The sequence below is a fragment of the Adiantum capillus-veneris genome, chromosome 24 (assembly GCF_014529385.1).
Source record: "Adiantum capillus-veneris isolate H3 chromosome 24, ASM1452938v2, whole genome shotgun sequence".
NCBI classification, from domain to species: Eukaryota; Viridiplantae; Streptophyta; class Polypodiopsida; order Polypodiales; family Pteridaceae; genus Adiantum; species Adiantum capillus-veneris.
Genome location: NC_140954.1, coordinates 47,690,870 through 47,703,115, shown reverse-complemented (window position 1 = coordinate 47,703,115; position 12,246 = coordinate 47,690,870).

Sequence of the window (12,246 nt, the reverse complement as noted above, 5' to 3'; positions counted from 1 at the left end):
CAATTTGTACTCAATTTGACCATTCAAGAAATCTATAAATGAAATACGTGCAAGAGGGAATCAGTCTTGCACGGGGGGAGATTGCACCCAATGTCTCTGTTATTCTCCTCTCCTCTCTTCTCTCTCTCATTGTGCTAGCGTAGCACTCCGCTCTAGGAGGTGCGCCTGCACGTGTACTGTTGCGCTGTCTCATTCTTGCTCTATCTCTATTCTCTTACGGCTTCATTCTATGCTACAAGATCTGCCAGGTATGTCGATTAGTCTATTTTATGGTTTTCAGTGTTCTATTTCGGGTATTATGCAGGGCATCTAGGCTTCCAATTGTAGCAATGGTATCAGAGCTAGAAAAATGCTCATGGCAATATGGACATCACATCGACAAAGAGAATCATGACAGCAATCATAATGCAGAGCTAAGTTATTTATTTTTGTAATTCTATTGACAATTATTTTTTATCATAATTTATTTTTTGGTCGAATTCATAGTTTGATCATTGTGTCATTTAGTTAAGCAAGATTATCTTTATCCACATATTAATTAGGTATTGGGAAGCATACTCTAGTCAGGATATGATTATAGTTAATAAGAATATCGTGTGTCATTAATAGAATTATTTAATTAGATCGAGTATATATGTTTCTATGCAGGAAGAAGTAGTAGAAGCATAAGACGGAGATAACATAACGATGAGAAATGATATGAGAGAATTTGGTTTTAATGTGGTGTAGAAAATGTAGAAAAATTTTATTGCTGCCAAAGCGACTTCAAGGGACTTGGACTAGAATTCTAAACCTAGTACTCAAGGAGGAAGCGAGATGACCAAACTACCACGCATGAGGGGATTCGTAGAGGGGTCAAAGCATAACATGTGCATTGCATACAAACATAGAAGCTTAGGTAGCCTGCTGGGGTCGCCGATTCTCTACACACCATTGCCGTCACTTGCTTCAATAGATTCTTGGTGTCGACGCCCCTACAACTACAACAAATAGATGGAGCTTAGCTCACATAGGTCGACAGAAACAATCAGGCAAAATACAAACACCAGAATAAGAAGTTGACGAAAGGATTCAAAGTGAACATTGGATGGTTGTAGACAAAAGGAGTTGATCATGTGGCATGCATGGGACGACTGAGTGTTCATCATGCGTGTATCCTAGTACCTCTCTACCTCTCAATATTTCACCCACCAATTGACGCTTTAAGTTGCAGGCTCAACACCACCCACTCAACGTTCAAACATATGGTTCAACCCTTGTAAACATGGACAACTACTACAAGTGAACCAAAATGCTTTTGACAAAGTTTATGTTATGCTCGTGATGCATGAAGCTTTCCATCTTCATTGCATCACCTAGGTCACAAGGAACACAAATCCGGACCTCAACTCTCTCTCTTGCAAAAGTATTGTTCATGCCAAGATAAGTAAGTACTATGTTTATGTTGCTACCATCAATTAAGTTCACCCTCTATGCTCTCAAAGTAATCTCACAAAATTGCTTTCTCTAATTTTCCTAATTTTGCTACTCTCAAAGTTCTAAGGCCATTTAGATTACATTGGTATCAAAAGCATTTGTTTTCTCTTTTCTTACTTAAGAAGATAGATCCTTAAGTAGTGTTAACTGAGTCAACATCAGGTAACAGGAGCTGCTAAAGACCGAAGACATACGATGCACATCGAGGATGGATACAAAGAAGCAGCAAAGATTGGAGTTACACATTTTTTACGTTTTCCCAAAATGGTCAGGTAGTGTAAATTCTCGATTTATTTCAAAGCCATTGTAATATTTTAATGTGTTACGGGCTCAATGAGAGTTCCAATCTATAAAGATCGGGTCAATTAGTGAGCCTAGATTGCAGATTTAGTAAGTGGTTGTTTGCGGGTCGCCGTGACGGATGTCCATAGCATAGCTCTCAAGCATCAACATAAAATTATCGATACAGGGGAAACGACTCGGATGAGGCATGGAAACTCACTAGGGTGTCAATCCTAATGAAGTAAACTCAAAGAGATGCAACTACTAACTCTACAAGCAAATTGAACGCACTAAAGCCAAGTAATCTGCCTATGTCCTTCTACACAGCTCTACAGTCATCACGCCCGTTCACCATGCAAATCATATCGAAATCGCACGAAAATTGAAGGAAAGCTACAGGGGACTATCAGGAACATATCCTATCACGTCACAGCATTCTGGAGAGGTACAAATATCGCGATCGTTCGTCCCACAATACGCAAAAACAGTAAACGGATGATCCTAAAGGGTCATTTTTGGGTCCCTAAAGCCTCTCCTAGGGTCAAAACAACATAAAATATGCATATAAACACTCAAAACAGCGATTTAAGGCCTAAACAGATGCGTTTGAAACCTTCACCGAATCTTGAATGTTTACACTTGAATGAAAGAGCAGAGTAAGAGGAACACAATGCAAGAAACAAAACTGAATTTGGATTACCGTAGCCCCAGAAGCGATGATTACAAGTTGGAGCAAAGAGGTAGCTCTCTGTACGTAACGCAGTAGTCACTTATCTTCAAAAAAACAATCTCCCCTTTCCCATTAACCTTAGTGTATTATATACCTAGGGCTTTCTAAAGTGGCCGGCGGCCAACTTCTCATGGACCTTTACATACATCATTGGAAAAATTACATCTTTGACTCAGACTTGACATAGACGATTGCCATTAGACTTTTACAGGGTTAGATGTATTAAACATCGGAAAAATAATGTGACCACATCAAAACTTTGTCCGGCTGACCCAACGGGCACCTTGGCTAGGTGGGCACTTGTATGTTGTTATCACCTCCAAACACTCCCCCCTTCCTAGCTCGTGTCGTCCCTTGAAACGACCATTTGTAGTCCGGTCTTCTTGTGATGAGACTCCCCCCTTCCTTGATTGAGTTATCTGTCATGTTTTGCTTGTTCAAATGGGGTGCCCATTTGCCTTTGATTGACGAACATGTGTTCCTTTTTATTTTGATGTTGTGGACGAGGCATTTGTGCATGTTGTTGCACATCTTGCTTTACCTTTCCATCTGTGCAGTTGGTCGATGATACCTGCTTCTTTGGATACTTTGCTTCCTGGCGCAACTGACTTTTTATTGGATCTCGTATCTCAAAATGTTTGAGACTTTGACGTGTGTGCACTGGCATCTCCACTTTGATTTTCTTTGCCACTTTGTCAATAGAGCTTTGTTGGTATCTTTGAAGATAAGAGTTGCTTTAGTCGAAGCGTAGTTGAGAACAATGTGGCCCCACTTTATCTCTTTGAAGATCGTGTAACAAATTCTTTATTGGTTTCATTTGATGGAAGGAATATATACAATAGAATAGTGATGGGTGTTTCTAAATTAGGGTCTAGAACCTGAATGACCAAAGGGAAAAACCCAGTGGGAAAAACTGCCTTTGGTATACATTCTTATTGGGGTTGAACACTTGGAAGTTGAGTAGCTGTTCATGCAAGGTGAGTGCATGGGAGAAATAAAGTAAGAGTGCGTAATGCAAGCGCCAATTATGGGACACTCTATATGCACACAAGGATTCTTTCAAGAAAATCATGGAGTGTGAAAAATGAGTTGTTGGGTGCTTCGAGGAACAAATGTAGCACATGTGATATCCAAGGACATCTCAATAGCTTCCACATCTCCAAGAAGGGTTTTTGATGTTGAATCTTCTCCACTCATTACTCACTATGCATAGTGCGTGAGTGTCTTTTGGACTCTCTTCTTCACTTCACCAAACTTAAAATACATAGACTTGGACTCTTATGCTCACCTATACCAGCATGAGCGACACAACATAAATATGCTCAACTCCTCCACCTTGAGCAGTACCTAGAATAGATAAGACTCTTAGACCAGAGAGAATATTACTTGAAGCTTTGGGACTAATGCCTTGCTCATTTAGTGGCTCAGCTGCCCGACTCTTGACTTTTATGCCATGTATTTTTAATGGCGACTTGGACTTACCTGTTCATGGCCTGAAACCCAATGCCATAAGTTCTTGAGATTAAGGCCTCTATCATTGCTTTGGTCCCTGGATGCCACCATCTTTTCAAGTAAGTTGAGATTAAGGCCTCTATCATTGCTTTGGTCCCTGGATGCCACCATGCTTTGGTCCCTGGATGCCACCATCTTTTCAAGTAAGTTGGCATACTTTGACTCCTCTAGCTTCTTTTGTTGCATGGGATGTTACGTAAGGAGGCCGCATTGTTGTACCTTTACTTTTTCATCTTTGTGAGGAGCCTGAGTTTTCAACAGTGGTTTTGGGACCCACTTTGTTCTTGCTTCATGAGTTGCTCCCTTGACTTGATGGACACTAGGATTTTGTATCCATACTTGGCTATTACCATTGTAAAAGCCTTGCTTTTGTAGTAGAAGACGAGGGATCCATTTTGAGGTTGTTTCTCCCTTGGTTGTGCTTAGTCTCCATTGGCTCTTTGTTGTTTTTTATTGTCTTTGTGTGGGATCCTTTGCTACTTGGTTATTCTTAGTGGCTCTAGGTTGAGCAACTGCTTTGGGTAACCATATTTAGGTGTTACCTTCATAGAATCCTTGTGCTTCAAGTAGCTTAACTGGAATCATCCACTGCTGCATCTGTTTTTGTTGGGTGGCTTTGTTGAAGTTTGACTTTGGTACCCATACTTGTTGTGTTACTTTCTTGGAAGGTCTTTTCTTCTGTCCTTTTTTGTTGGTGTTCTTCCGCTTGCCTCAGTATTTTGTATTCCGTTGATAGTGCATCTTGTTCCTTGTAGAACTCGTTGGTTGAGGTGGGTAGGTCCAGGCTGCTACTTTAGGCTTTTTGGCCCAAACATTAGTGTTTCCTTGGAAGTAGCCTTGAGCAGTGATTGACTCAGTTGATGCTATCCACCCTGTCACCTTTTGTTGTTGTGGTTGAATCCGTGTTTCATGTATCCAAACTGGGTCTTTGACTTGGATGTGCTCTTTGGATACCAACACATGGTTGACATTCTTCGGCTTCTTCTGGATGCTTTTGGGTTGATAGACTTTTTGCTTTGGTTTCCATTGCATTGTTGATGGTGTGGCTCTTGATGTAGAGGCTTCATGGGAAATTTGTTGAAAGCTCGTTGAAGGTAAAGTCGTCTGGCGAGGTTGATATACTTCATGTTTACCTTTGCTTTACCTTTTTCCGCGATGATTGGCGATTTCTTCTCTGCATGGATTTGAGAAGCTTCATGGAGATTCATCGTTGTTGTTGTTGAAGCTTTTGATTGTTGTCGAAAGAATATGTTCCTCCATCTTTTTGTCAGGACCAGACTCTGTTTGATATGATGGGAGTTGATTATGTGGAAAGTATCTTTATACTCCCCCGTACTCAATTTGAGTACGGCTTCTGCCACTCCAAAGCTAGGAATTGGCATTTTTGAACTTGTGTAAACTGTTTCTTCTAGCTCATTGATTGGTGACTTTCCCATCATGATCCACATTCCATAAGTCATTAGATTCTTTTTCGCTTTTGGATCTATCACAGCTAAACATGTGATTTTAAGTCCTGTTTCTCCGTGTATGCTGAATTTGATCGCCATAGGAGACAATCGATCTTCTACTCTGTCCTTGTTCTTGTCTTGATCTTGCGTTTGTTGAAGATTTTCCGTTGAACTTGGAAGCTTTTCTCCTTCATCTACTTTCATTTGCACTTTTTCTGGAGTCGGCTTCTTTGAAACAACTTTTGTTGTTTCTTCAGGTATGTCAATAATGACATATTCTCGTTGTTGCTCTGCTTTCTTCATGTGAACTTTGGCATCATGCTCCTTGACGTAGCTATCTGTTTCACCTTTTTTGCCTTCACACTCACAAATCTCGTTACCTTCCTTCAACACTTTTATCATAAATACGGAAGTTATATCATACCCTTCCTCATCACAAAATTTAGTCGGGGTCACCTCATTCACACACACATAAAGAGTCGCCAGTATTTGATCCCATCCAAAGGGTTCAAATAATTGCTCTGGAAAGGGTTCCGGTATGTAAGCTTCATCGTCCATTGATCTTTCTAGGATGCAATCCTCCTTCACTGAGCTTCCACACTTCGAAGCACCACACATCCAAAGTTCTTGTTTGGTTTGTAGCCAGGCAGGTATCTCTTTCCCATTGACTATAGTAGAGTCAATTTCTTCTAAAGGAGTTCTTTTCACATCTCTATAGCTATGGTCTTTTATGCTTATTTTTGTGGTGATCTTTTTATGTCTCAAGTAGATAGAGTCATAGCCCCAATCTTGAACCATCTTAAGTTGACGCATGACAGGTCTTCCTAAAATGATATCAAAATTGTTCCCTTTTCCAAAATCTACTATTGCAAATGTATGTTCATATTCAATTCCACAAGAAGTCACAATAATTTGCTCTAAGATACCCATAGTTTTTTTCGTGTATCCATCTGCAAGTTGCAGCTTCGTTCTAGTTTTCCTAAGCGCTGGTCTACCCCATTTTTCCCAAATGTCTTTTGTGGCTATGGCTACTCCAGCCCCACTATCAAGTATAGCCAATGTTTTAACTCCTTTGTATTCCACAGGTAAGGAGGTGTTTCCTTCTTCTCCTTTGCAATATTCCCCCACCTTGTTTATTGGCACAGGTTTAGCGTTTGCACTTTCTTGTTGAGTTTTGTTTGATTGTTCATTTGAGGGTAGATCTTGAAGAGGTATCTTTAATCCCATCTTCCCCAAATTGTTGCCTACTTCATCCCATACATGTGGTCTAATCTTAAGCAGTTCAGATAGAGTAATGGTGCACTGTATTGGAGCGGACATCAACTCTTGCATACTCTTTGTATCCAGCATCTTGGATATGGCTTTCCTCTGAGATGGCACCACTCTAGTCTCTGAGTCTACCTCATGTTCTCCTATGTATGAGGGTAAGGTCTTCAAGGACTCTGGTTTGCTTTCAATTGAAACTTCCATCCCTGCATCTCCATTTAGAGATTGAATGTCTCTCTGATAGACTTCATGCCCTGTATTGACCTCAATTATGGGTGCGGATTGGAAAGTTGCACTTCCATCTTTTTCACTTCTAATTGCTTCCCACAATTCATTTGGCTATGGCTCATCTATCTCTGGGATAGGTGCCATAAATTGTGATCTTGACCTTGCATCATTAGTGGTGTTCGCCACTACTTGATCATCTAGTTGAATTTTTAGGTTGTTGGTTTCTTGTGCTGCAGTCTTTGCTTGCAGATCCTTTTGTGATTCTAGCTCAATGTTTCTTTGAGTTAATGTTTCAACAACCTTTGCCTTAGGCATTTCAAATCCAACACTTTTTGGTCTTGTTCCTGGAGGTGGAATTGGTGCTTCAGGCTCCATCATTGCCTGTGTAGTTTTTACCAATTCCTTACACATTTTCAACCTCTCAGTCTCTACCTCAGCATGAGGATATTTCATTCCTCGTTTCTCTAGGGTTTGGTTGGGTTTCAATCTAGCCTCATATGCTTCCAGTGTAGCATCTAATGGCTCTAGGACTTTGTCTACCAACACAGATCCTCCGAAAGACGCCTTCCTTGGTTTCTTATCGGTCACCACCATTTTGTTTTCCCGTTCTTGTTTCAACTGCTCCTTTGTCTCTTGTAATTCTGTTTGTAGTGCATTTCAAGTTGTAATTGTTTTTGCTTTAATTCTGTCTCTTTTGGCTTTGCAGGATTTTCTCCCAGTCCTCACTGACACATTAGTTGTCTCCCCTTGTTTGGGTTGTTGATCTTTCTCCTCATTAGCTTGGTCCTCATCATTTTCTTTTGCTTGGGCTCTCGTCACTACCTTCACAAGAATTTTGGGTTCTGCCTCTGATCCACTTGGAGAAGGTAATACTCCCACAACATTCATTGTTGTTTTCCCTTGTTTGTTTGGGTGTTTTGGACAATTTGGAACAATGTGTGTAATGGCACACTCCAAACAATATCCAATTATCTTTACACGAGAACAATTCTTGGCCCAATGATTACCTCCACACTTGTAGCATGGTCCATCTTGTTGAGTCACTGGTGGCACAATTGATGGTTGTTCTTGCTTAGCCAAAATTGTCTCTCATCTACGCTCTTGATTGGCTATGAACATCAGAGTGTCCTCATTCAATGAATAGAGTTTTCTCATAGGTTCTTGCCCTAGCCTAAGTTGTGATACCTCACCTCTTTGTGAAGCCCTTGATACAACCCTATTTTGAAATAATGGATGATTTGGTAATGGCATTTGTTTTTCTATTTGATGTCCAAATAGTATCCCCCTCGTGTAAGTTTGATTATAGTAGGACTCACTCATCTCATGATTGGTCCATTTTTGCTCAATGGCACACCATTTTATTCGTTGTGCTACTTGTGCTGCTAGCTCATCTAGGTTGGTCATTAATTGAGACATAACCACTTGGCTTGTGTTGGTTTCACTAGATGCTAAAGGAGCATTATCCATAGTGATCTTTGTATCACCAATTTCCTCGCCATAGGCTTTACAATTGTCAACTAGGTATAACGCTTCTCTCGTGACTTTTTCAAAGGAAGTACATCCTTTTAAATGCAAATCTTTCTTGAGAGTTTCATTTATCAAACCCTCTATGAAGAGAATTGATAATCTTTCATCCTGTGGTAACTCGCGTTCCGGACATCTCTCTATATATTGTTTGAAACGTAGTGATGCTTCCTTCACTCTCTCATCTTCTTTTTGCTTGAATGCATAGATTTGGGACACTCTGTTATGCTTGATTCCCCTTTTAGAGAACTCCACAACAAATTCTTGCAACAGTTGTTCAACACTTGAGAAGGCATTTTTGTCCAACGGTTGGAACCAATTCAATGCTATCCCTTCCAAGGTTAAGCCAAATCCCTCATACTGTGTATGAAAATAAAATACTTGTTCGGCTCTTAACACTTGTTTGAACAAGGATGCATGTACGTATGGATCCCTTAATCCATCATACTTCTTCTTGACACATTTGGCCAATTGATATGGTCTCATTGGTTCTGGTTCAACCATGTATCTTAGCGTGTTGGGGTCTCTCACAAAGACATCCCTCGTTCCTTCTTCTCGTCTTGGAGCAAATCCTGGTGGAATCCCCTTTGAGACATGTTTTGGAAATGTTGATGGATTTGTAAGTCTAATTGGTCTCTTGGTTCCACTCAATGAGGTAGGAGCTACACTCCCATGAATAGCTATTTTGGATGTTTGAGGTCCATTTGATTCCATAGTTTCAATGTTAGCTTCTTGCAAATCAGTCTCAAAAAACCCTGGTACGCTTACGCTCGTTTTAAAGTAGTAAGCAGTGATTGGAGTACCCATGTATGTATATCTTTCTAGCTCAATTGGGCTGATAAGTTTGTACTCTCGTCCATACTTATCTACCATTAGAACTTGCACTCCCTGGTCATCTGTGTATGTGAAGGCATAGAGGTTCTTGTAGTCTGTCAACTCTTCAATGATGGAATTTAAACATCTATAGAAATTGTTTTGATCCCCAATATGTAACCTATAAATGCCATCATAAGTGTAATCCGTTAGAACTCTCGTGGCTTCATTTGTTTTGATGAACCTCACGTTGGGTTTATTGATTAGAGGATGATTCTCCTCTGAGTCTCCAACAATTTCCACTTTTGATCTTTCAAACTCCCGCATTTTAGTTGATTGGTTTGGCTTCCAGTGAGCTACATGATCACTTGAAAAATATCCATGAGCCATGCCTTGAGGTTTGGCTTGATATGATTGATAAGCCTCATGGTCTTGTCTCAACCCTCTTGTTATAGGTGTTGCAGTATTTCTGGCTGTTTGTGTAGGTGGCATAGCTCTGAGTTGAATGGGAAACCCTAATGATGGATGAGTTGTCATGTTTAAGCCTCACTCAATACTCCTTGATAAGAACACTTTGGCTTAGTGCAATCCCTTTTTGCCCCGGTCAAGTCTCTAAAAAGTCAGGAATTTGTGCCTTTTTTGGCCTCCGGAAATTGGTCTTGGGGTACCCTAAAATTTTGGAATTAGGAAACCTAGTAAAATTCAGCTCTAAAACAAGCTTTCTTCCTAGCTATACCTAACTCCATTTGGAGTTATCTATCAAAAGTTAGAGCACTTTTGGTGAACTGTACTTGAAACAGCACTCAAAACAGTCTCAGGACCAGCACACAGGAACTTTGGCTTGTATCTTGGCTTCCCGAAGGTATTTTTCACTCAAACTTGAGATTTGGGATGTCCTCAAGTATGTCTACAAACTTATGAAGTCAGATACCCCCACTATGTAGAGGTACACCGATCGCGATCGTTGACCCCATGTCACAGATGTGGAAGATTTTTGCACAGTAGCTAGCCCTTAATTTCTTGATACCAAGTGTCTGTACTTTTGAATTTGAAGATGTTTTGACCAATGAAAACCCAAATCCCAGGTGGTTCTGTGGTTATTGGCCTGATTGTGTAAATGGGACTTTTGACCACTTTCTTTTGCTTTTTTGACCTTTCTCCTTTTGGAAAATATGTTACACTAGATGTCAGCTACCTACTCATAAATTTTCAGTCCCAAATGTCACTGGGGTACACCGATCGCGATCGTAGTTCCAGTTCCTTTTTGCATGAAATCTTAGGAGTTGATAGACATGGGTATGATTAGTCTATTCCCAATCCCACTTTGCATTTGGATCACAAAAACTTGAATTTTCTCAAAATTTTGGTCTAAAGGATCGGTGATCAGTGTTTGCCCTATTTGACAACTGTCTTTTGGTTTTTGACCCTGGTTCTTTTGAGAAATTTGTTTGTCTAGTTATCAGCTACCTTCTCACCAAGTCTCAAGTCAAAATGTCACTGAGGTACACCGATCGTGATCATACTTTGGAGCCCAAATTGGATGAAACTTGTGGATATGGTAGACAATGATGTGTACAGTCTACTCCCCAAATCTTTTTGAATTTGGACAAGAAAAAGTCAACTTTTTACCAGATCTTGGTCTGCTGCAGTGGTTTTCTGAGTGTCTGCTATTTTTGGCTATTTTGGTCACTTTTTTGAATTTTGAAAACTCTTGGTATCTTATATAACCTAGGTGTATGTGTGGGTAAAGTCTGGTCAAAATCTGGGATTGAGGTACACCGATCGCGATCGTAGTTTGGGGCCCAAATTGGATGAAACTTCACCAGCTTGTTCACTAGGCTATTTTAAGACTACCTGCCAAATCTTTTTGAATTTGGACTCAAAAAAGTCAAGAATTTACAGTTTCTTGGTCTGAAGTGCCTGATTTCCTGAATCTATCAATTTGACTTGATTTTGGTGTTTATTTTGGGATTTGAAAGCTATCTGGGGTTGTCCTGTGTACAGGCTATCCCTCTGTATAGTTTTTTCTCAGTTTTGATGTGTTATGGTCTACTGAAAGTCAATTTCTATGCCAGTTTAGCAGTTTTTGACTTGGATCTGTATTCAGTGGTTTTGACCTATTTTTTGTGGTTTTTGACCCTAGGTCCTTTAGACTTTTATGTTTTTATACACCTGAGGATCCCACAAATGAAATTTGGTCAAAATCTGGCACTTAGGTACACCGATCGTGATCGTAGTTCTGAGCCCAAATTAGACCAAATTTGGCATGCTTGTAGACACTGATGTTTTAAGGCTATCCCCCAAGTCTTTTTGCATTTGGATCACCAAAAGTCAAGATTTTACTGTTTCTGGGTCTGTCACGCTAGTTTTAACCAAGTGGCCTGATTTCCTTGATTTTTGATGTTTTTGGGTGTGGTTGCTTTAGACAAACTTGTTCAGAATCTTATCAGGAAGGCACATGTCAAATCTTGTACAGTTCTGACACTGAGGTACACCGATCGCGATCGTAGTACAGAGGCCAAATCAGACCAATTTTGGTGTGCTTGTAGACACAGGTGTTCTAAGGCTATTCCCCAAGTCACTTTGCATTTGGATCACTAAAAGCCAAGATTTTGCACTTTCTGGGTCTGTCAAGCTGGTTTTGTCCAAGTGGCCTGATTTTCTTGTTTTTTGATGTTTTTGGGTGTGGTTGCTTTAGACAAACTTGTTTAGAATCTTATCAGGAAGGCACATATCAAATCTTATACAATTCTGACATTGAGGTACACCAATCGCGATCGCAAATCTGATGAAATTTTATAGGCTCTCTCTGACAAGTATTTCCCAGTGTTTGGTGCTACCACTTTGTCATTTGAATCAATTTCAGCTTTGTTTGGTCATATTTTCTAATTTCACAGTCTTATGGCCCTTTTGCCAAAGTTATGGTTTTTCTGGTTTTTTGGCTCTGACTTTTGCCCCAAATCTGAC